The following is a 9,863-nucleotide window of genomic DNA, read 5'->3' as shown; positions in this document are numbered from 1 at the left end:
AACACGCAAAAAACAGAATATGTCAAAAACAGAACAGTCTGTAGTAATCTGTAACTCTCCAATACTTATGTAACTCCAAAAATTCTGAAATAAATTGTTGTACGTGAGGAATTTTCTATTAATCTTATTAAAAATAATCAACATAAAAGCACTCTTCTATAAAAAAATGAATTTTAATCTCATGAGCGCAAAGTTTATGTGTTTTTACACCAAGATTGCATTGACTTCCACCCAAGTCTTCCCAAAGGTTCTACTTGGCACAAACACTAATTAAAACTTAAAACTGCATCTAACCAGAGGCTATATGAATTATTTATTACTAAAAAGGATAAAAAATTAAAGAACAAAATTAAAATTGGGTTGCCTCCCAACAAGCGTTGTCGTTTAACGCCCCTAGCTAGGCATAAAAACATGAATAGATTTAGGTATTGCCATCTTTGGTATGCAATCCATAAGTGGCTCTCATAATAGATTTATAAGGTAATTTCATTTTCTTCCGAGGAAAGTGTTCCATGCCATTCCTTAACAGAAATTAGAATCTTAAGTTTCCTTCTTTCATATTAATAATTGGAGCAATTGGTCTAAGGAAAGGTCTACCAAGAATAATAGGACATGTAGGATTGCAATCTATATCAATAACAATGAAATGTACGGGCAGATAATTCCTATTTTCAACAATAAGAACATCATTAATCCTTCCCATAGGTTTCTTAATGGTGGAATCTGCAAGATGAAAATTTAAAGAACAATCATCAAATTCATGGAAACCTAGCACATCACACAAAGTTTTTGGAATCGTGGAAACACGAGCACCCAAATAACACAAAGCATAGCACTCATAATCTTTAGTCTTAATCTTAATAGTAGGTTCCCACTCATCACAAAGTTTTCTAGGAATAGAAATTCTAGTTCAATCTTTTCTTCAAAAGATTGTGTCATAGCATCAACGATATGTTTAGTAAAAGCTTTGTTTTGATTATAAGCATGAGGATAATTTAACATGGATTGCAACAAGGAAGAACAATTGTCATAATTAAATTCCTTGAAATCCAAAATAGTGGGTTCATTGCTACGTAAAGTCTTGACCTCTTCAATCCCACATTTATCAATTTTTGCATCTAGATCTAAAAACTCTGAATCATTGGGACGCCTTTTAACTAAAGCTGACTCATCTCCAGTCCCATATTTATCAAGATTCATATTGGAAAATAAAGATTTAATAGGAGTCACATCAATTACTTTTAGATCTTCATCATTATTATCATGAAAACTAGAAGAACACGCTTTTTTACAAACCAATCTTTCTTAGCACGCATCTTAGCGGTTCTTTATTTGCACTCATCAATGGAAATTATCATGGCCTTGAGAGACTCATTGATATCTTGCTTAGGTGGAATAGAGCTAAGTTTCAAATAATCAGCATCAAGAGAAATTATATCCATGTTCCTAGCCAATTCATCAAACTTAAGCAATTTTTCTTCAATCAAAGCATTGAAATTCTTTTGCGAACTACTAAATTATTTAACACTATTCTCAAAATCAGATGGCATCTTATTAAAAAATTCCATAAGAGTCGTTGTAGGAATTACCATAATTATTAGTGGAATTACTAGGCAACAGCCTAGGATTGAAATTGCCTCTATACGCGTTGTTACCCAAATTGTTCCTACCAACAAAATTCACATCCATAGATTCATTATTATTCTCAATCAAAGTGGACAAAGGCATATCATTAGGATCATAAGAAACACTTTTATTAGCAAATAATTTCATAAGTTCATCCATCTTTCCACTCAAAACATTAATCACTTCAATCGCATGGACTTGTTTACTAGTGGATCTTTCGGTGTGCCATTGAGAATAATTAACCATAATATTATCTAGGAGCTGAGTAGCTTCTACTAAAGTGATTTCCATAAAAGTGCCTCCCACGGCCGAATCTAAAAGTTTTTTAGAAGCAAAATTCAATCCGGCATAAAAATTGTGTATAATCATCCACAAATTTAAACCATGTGTAGGGCAATTACGTAACATTAATTTCATCCTCTCCCAAGCTTGTGCAACATGCTCATGATCAAGTTGGTTAAAATTCATAATATCGTTCCTAACGGAGATGATCTTAGAGGGAGGAAAATACTTAGAGATAAAAGCATCTTTGCACTTATTCCATGAATCAATACTATTTTTAGGCAAAGATGAGAACCAAGTTTTAGCATGATCTCTAAGAAAAAATGGAAATAGCTTCAATTTAACAATATCATTATCCACATCTTTCTTCTTTTGCATATCGCACAAATTAACGAAATTGTTTAGATGGGATTCGGCATCTTCACTAGGAAGGCCAGAAAATTGATCTGTCATAACAAGATTCAACAAAGCAGCATTAATTTTACAAGATTCAGCATTAGTACTAGGACCAATCAGCATGCTAACAAAATCATTGTCGTTGGTGTTGGAAAAGTCACGCAATTTAGTATTATCTTGAGCAGTCGTGACAAGCAATCAATCCAACACACAAGCATGCAAGAAGCAAGCGAAAAGAGACGAACAGGAGAGGGGAGAAGAAAAGGCAAAGGTTTTCGAAAATCGTTATAGAAGTGGGGGAGAGGAAAATGAGAGGCGAATGGCGAATAATGTAATGCAAGGGAGAAGAGTTTATGATGGGTACTTGGTATGCCTTGACTTGACGTAGATCTCCCCGGCAACGGCGCCAGAAATCCTTCTTGCTACCTATTGAGCTTGCGTTGGTTTTCCCTTGAAGAGTAAAGGGTGATGGAGCAAAGTAGCGTAAGTATTTCCCTCAGTTTTGAGAACCAAGGTATCAATCCAGTTGGAGACGATGCACAAGTAACCGAATACCTGCACAAACAATCAAGAACTTGCAACCAACGCGATAAAGGGGTTGTCAATCCCTTCACAGTCACTCGCAAAAGTGAGATCTGATAGAGATAGATACATGGTAAAGTAAATATTTTTGGTATTTTTGGTTTATAGATTGGAAAGTAAAGATTGCAAAATACTAGATCGGAAACTAGCAAGATGTAAACAAGATTTACTAATATGGAAAATAGACCCGGGGGCCATGGGTTTCACTAGTGGCTTCTCTCGAGATAGCATAAATTACAGTGGGTGAACAAATTACTGCCGAGCAATTGACAGAAAAGCGCATAATTATGATGACATCTAAGGCAATGATCATGAACATAGGCATCACGTCTGTGTCAAGTAGATGACTCCTGCCTGCATCTACTACTATTACTCCACACATCGACCGCTATCCAGTATGCATCTACAGTATTAAGTTGATAAAGAACGGAGTAACGCATTAAGCAAGATGACATGATGTAGAGTAATTAACTCAAGCAATATGATGAAAACCCCATCTTGTTATCCTTGATGGCAACAATACAATACGTGCCTTGCTGCCCCTACTATCACTGAGAAAGGACACCGCATGATTGAACCCAAAGCTAAGCACTTCTCCCATTGCAAGAAAGATCAATCTAGTAGGCCAAACTAAACCGATAATTCGAAGAGACTTGCAAAGATATCAAATCATCCATATAAGAATTCAGAGAAGAACCAAATAATATTCATATATAATCGTGTTCATAAATCCACAATTCATAGGATCTCGGCAAACACACCGCAAAAGAATATTACATCAAATAGATCTCTAAGAACATCGAGGAGAACATGGTATTGAGAATCAAAGAGCGAGAAGAAGTCATCTAGCTAATAACTATGGACCCGAAGGTCTGTGGTAAACTATTCACCCTTCATCGGAGAGGTAATGGTGTTGATGTAGAAGCCCTCCATGATCGAATCCCCCTCCAACAGATCGCCGGAAAAGGCCCCAAGATTGGATCTCACGGGTACAGAAGGTTGCGGCGATGGAAAAGTGGTTTCATGGCTCCCCTTGATGTTTTTAGGGTATAAGAGTATATATAGGTGATGGAACTAGGTCAGGGGAGCTATGAGGGGCCCACGAGGGTGGGGGCATGCCTACCCCCCTGGGAACGCCCTCCTGCCTTGTGGTTTCCTCGTTGCGTCTCCGACTTCATCTCCAAGTCTTCTGGTTTGCTTTAGGTCCAAGAAAGATCATCGCAAAGGTTTCATTTCGTTTGGACTCTGTTTGGTATTCCTTTTCTGCAAAACTCTAAAATAGGCAAAAAAACAGAAACTGGCACTGGGCCCTCGGTTAATAGGTTAGTCCCAAAAACAATATAAAATAGCATATTAAAGCCCATTGAACATCCAAAACAGATAATATAATAGCATGGAACAATCAAAAATTATAGATACGTTAGAGACATATCAATAAACATTTATCATGGAATAAGGAAATATGAAATAACAACTTTATTATTGCCTCTAGGGCATATTTCCTTCACATATGCCTCCTCACATGCTGAAAACTTCTTCGGGAACCCATCAAGTGATGATGAATCTCATGCCTACTGCTTCATGGCCAAGGCCTCAAAAGAAAAGGTATCATCCAAACATCACAAGGTTCACTCAAGTGATCAATATTCTTCTGATGCTAATATTCAACAAAACTCTCTTGAGAAAATTGAGAAAACCCTCAAGAAGTCTGAAGAGTTATTGGTTGAGGAGATGGAGAAAAACTAGTAGTTGACCGAAGAGCATTCCACTCTCGAGTCACGAATGGAAGAACTATCAAATCATCATGATTTTCTCTCGGCCGACCATGAAAGATTGACTTATGATTACCTGAAAAGGAAAGGGGAACTCGAGGCACTGAGAGAGTCTCATGAGGATTTTATCAGGGAAAATTCTCTTCTCACCCAACAACTTAAGGAGAAACCTGAAGTGTTAGTTCCACCCTACTTAAAATGCCTTGAACGAACCAATGTTGAACCAAATGCTGAATCATCTGTGTATGCTAACCCCTCGGTCGAGAAAAATGGTTCTGTTTTTGATGAAAATGCTTATTCTTCAGACAGGAATGTTCAAATCTTCTCAAAAGGGCATCAAACCCTTTGTGACGTTTTGAAGAAATCTATTCTTCACAAAAATCCCAGGAAACAAGGTATTGGTTTTGAAAGGAAACATAATGAAAATGGTTCATACTAGGAACCTCCTCAATATCCTTGCACTGTGCGGGTACCAGTAAAGAGCAAAATGCTCGATCCAGCATTACTTTCGAGATATAACTCTCCCTTACTTGAATATCTTGATGATGATTCTCTGGACAACTATAAGTTGTTCAAAAATCAACATGATGAGGTTGTTGCTCGCTGTGTTGGACCAAACAGCAGAAATGGCCCCCCCAAAGAAAGCAATTTGGGTGCCTAAGAAAACTATCAAGACTTTGCCTATTATTGCTCGACTAACCATGCAGGTAGAAAGGGTTCGACAGAATGAGTATATGCATACCTCATATAATCGCTATGATCATTCATTTGGAAGGAATTTCAATGCTTATTCTTTCAACTATGCTCACACCTCGTCGAGCAACAACTATGTTTGCCGAAAGAAATCATATCCTGCTCGCTCTACTATTTTGAAGCCATCTGCAAAGATGTGGGTGGTTAAGAAAGCCTAATTCTTCTGCAGGACTATGTCTCCGGGTGTATCGAATGGATAATGGATAGTGGATGCACTAGTCATATGACCGGAGACAAGTCATTGTATGTCGACCCCAACTTAACTGCTTCTTCTCTAAAGTATATCTCTTTTGGCGACAACAACAGAGGAAAGGTAATTGGGCTAGGTAAAGTTGCTATATCCAAAGACAAGTCCATTGATGATGTTTTAATTGTTCAGTCTCTTGGATTCAATCTCATGTCAGTTGGCAAGCTATGTGATGTAGGCATGCTAGTTTCTTTTCCATATCCAAATGCATTGTTGTCACAACCAATATGCGACCCTATCCTAAAGGAACTCGAAGGTCCCACCAAGGATAGAAGCGCATATTGGAGACACTTTTGCAAGGTGGATATCATTACATCATACCATTACATAATAGTTGGGGATACATATAAGAGGCATACAATGCCACACAAATACAACATCATCATACATAAGAGGAACATCCGACTACGGACAAAACACAAACAGAAACTCAAACATCCACCCTGCTAGCCCAGGCTGCCGACCAGGAACCTATCCCCTGATCGAAGAAGAAGCAGAAGAAGAACTTCAAAACAAGTAAACATCACTCTCGCATCATGATCATCGCATTACTTGTACTTGCAGTTGTTGTTGTAGTAATATGTGAGCCACGAGGACTCAGCAATCCCATTACCATGGGTATCAAGACTAGCAAAGCTTAAAGGGTAAGGAATGGATAGTGGTGAGGTTGCATCAGCGACTAAGCACGATATGGTGGCCAGCTTACGAATACAAGAATAAGATGAGAAGCTATGCAAATGGTCGCAAACTAGTAATGATCAAGAAGTGATCCTGAAACTACTTACGTTCATACATAACCCAAATTGTGTTCACTTCCCGGACTCCGCCGAAAAGAGACCATCACGGCTACACACGCGGTTGATGCGTTTTAGTTAAGTCAAGTGTCAAGTTCTCTACAACCGGATATTAACAAATTCCCATCTCCACATAACCGTGGGCACGGCTGATGAAAGTTTAAACCCTGCAGGGTGTCCCAACTTAGCCCATCATAAGCTCTCACGGTCAACGAAGGATATTCCTTCTCCCGGGAAGACCCGGTCAGTCTTGGAATCCCGGTTACAAGACATTTCGACAATGGTAAAACAAGACCAGCAAGACCGCCCGGATGTGCCGACAAATCCCGAGAGGAGCTGCACATATCTCGTTCTCATGGCACACCGGATGAATAATACATACAGCTAAAACTAGCCCTCAAGTTTCCCCGAGGTGGCGCTGCAAGTGGCTCTAGTTCGGACCAACACTTAGAGAAGCACTGGCCCGGGGGGGTTAAAATGAAGATGACCCTCAGGTTAATAACTCCCAAGTGAAAGTTTATAGGTTGTTAGGCAAATGTAAAACCAAGGTTGGGCCTTGCCGGAGGAGTTTTATTCAAAGCGAACTCTTAAGGGGTTCCCATAAACCCGACCGCATAAGGAACGCAAAATCAAGGAACATAACACCAGTATGATGGAAACTAAGGCGGCAAGAGTGGAACAAAACACCAGGCATAAGGCCGAGCCTTCCACCCTTTACCAAGTATATAGATGCATTAATTAAAATAAGAGATATTGTGATATCCCAACATAATCATGTTCCAACATGGAGCAATCTTCAACTTCACCTCGAACTAACAATGCTATAAGAGGGGCTGAGCAAAAGCGGTAACATAGCCAAACAATGGTTTGCTAGGAAGGGTGAAAAGGTTAGAGGCTGACATGGCAATTTGGGAGGCATGGTAAACAAGTGATAGGTAGCGCAGCATAGCGATAGAACGAAGTAACTAACATAGCAATGATAATAGTGAGATCCAGGGTAACAGTTATCTTGCCTGAAATCCCGCTAGGAAGAAGAACGAGTCCATGAAGAAGACGAATGGGCGAAGACGAACCAAGCGTAGTCGAACGAATCCTCATGATCGCAACGAAACAGGAACTATCGAGAAGAAGCACAACCGGAAAGAAGCAAACAAAACGGTAAACACGCACACAAAAGCATGACATGATGCTCAACCAAGTATGATGCATCACAAGCCTATATGATGCTACTCATGGTAAGAGATGATGCATAAAGGAACAACACATCAAAGGAAGTTTAAATGAGGCCGGAAACAACATATACCAAATCCGGTAAGTCCTCATATGCAAATTTCAAAATTGGTCTGGATCTGAATAAATCTTAAGTTCAAGTAGTTAAACAGCAAGTTAAGATGCATCAAAATGATATACACGCAATTCTATCCAAGTAACAAATAAAGTTCATTTAATTTGGAGCTACGGCCTAGAAGATATGAGCAAAACAAGTTAAGCACGGCATTGATGCAAAAATGCATTCAAACATCAACAAAACACTCTCAACACATGGAGGCAACATGATAAGATGAAACTACATCCAATTCTAAGCAAGTTTCATATAGAGCATGCTCAAAACGGAGCAACGGTGCAACACATACACTAGAAACAAGATATAACAACAATTTGTCCAACATAGCAAGTAGGCACTTTGCAAACATCAAAACAACAGGCTACAGGAATCATATGAGCACAATCTTGATATGCACTTCATGTAAAGCTAACATACTTCAAATATCATTAAGGTTCAGGTTCATAGGCATCAATATTAAAACAATATGATCAATGCAAAAAGCAACTTTGTAAAACAGGTGCATATGCATGAGCAGAGTTAATATGATGGCAACTTGAGAGCAAGAAAGAGTCAAGCTACAGCAAGTAAACATAGCAACCAAGGGCATGTCATCAAATTACACATAACAAACAGCAACTAATATCATGGCATCATATACATATGACTCATGGATTAGTGGGAACCAACAAGACAAGATTGAATGTTGAAACAGTTTTAGCAAGTGTAAAACACCAACATTATCATAGCATATTTGCAAGCATGTAACAGAGGCATATAATATCCAAAATTACCAACCATGGCATGAGGACAAAACATGTAATTGGAGCATCTCAATAAGAGGCATGGATCACCCAATAACAAGCTCACAACAAGCCATCATGAAGTTAACAGAAAACTGGAACATTATATAGGCATGTTCATGGCAATGAAAACATATTCTAAAGGAAATATATAAGGCATCAAAAGACATGGCATGATAGATAATAGCATAGAAAACAAAACATGTCAACTAAGCATCTCCATATTATGCATGGATTAATTAGTAGCATCAAGAAAACATGGCATCATGATATAACAGTTTCAACATTGACAGAACATTAACAAGAAGTAGCCCACTTCACAAGCTTGATGCACTCACTACAGGGCATATAAAAATACATGGATGGCGCCACTATAACTATGGCATGGAAATTCTCCTAAAACATTTAGACATCATCCTCATAGGATGCACACACAAAATGCAACAAAAATGACAAATCAACAAGTTACAGCAGTTTTCAGCAGTTAACAGCAACATGCACTTTGCAACAGGTATTAAGATGTCAATATGCACCCTATCACGAATGCAAAACACACCAACATGTAGAGCATGAAGATCAGAACATGTGCATATCAAGATCATCATCATAGCACCAGCAGGGACAAAGTTGTGGCACTGACAAGATGCACAAATGATGTTAACAATCAGCAGATTTCAGCAGTTTATACCACATAGCAGTTTTGCAGCGAAGATTAAGGCATCAATATTGACTGAAACATGAATACAAACTAGACCATCATGAAAAGCACTCTGAGATGAACATTTTGACATATTATGCATGCAAAACGGGACAATATGCATGAAGTTATGGCATGGCAAACATGAGCACGTGATGTTTAAAATCCTGGGGACTTGGCAGATTTCTCACCCCGGGGAAAAATGGACGGAGGGGTTCCGGAATGGAGCGGAGCCGGGACGGGGCGCGCGTTTGGTTGGAGGGCTCGGGCTGGAACGGGACGAGGCCATCCAGATCTGGCTCCAGCGAGGGGAGCCGCTCCGGCGAGGGGAGGAGGCCGGAGATGGCCAGATCTGGCGTGTGGGCACCGGATCTGCCGGTTCCGGTTCCCAGGGCCGGCGAGGTTGAAGACGGCAGCGAGGTCTCCGGGCGGTGGGCGGCGAAGGTCGCCGGCATGGGGCAAGGTCAGGGATGGTGGTGCGTGGGGGCTGCGGTCGGGAGGCGAGGCGGAGGTCGCCGGGCGGGGAGGCGCGAGCGGTGCGCGGTGGCCGGCACCGGGCGGTGTAGGCGGCACGGTGCTCCGGCGCG

Source organism: Triticum dicoccoides, chromosome 4B, assembly GCF_002162155.2.
Source record: "Triticum dicoccoides isolate Atlit2015 ecotype Zavitan chromosome 4B, WEW_v2.0, whole genome shotgun sequence".
Taxonomy (NCBI): domain Eukaryota; kingdom Viridiplantae; phylum Streptophyta; class Magnoliopsida; order Poales; family Poaceae; genus Triticum; species Triticum dicoccoides.
Note: the sequence above shows the minus strand (reverse complement) of the source record.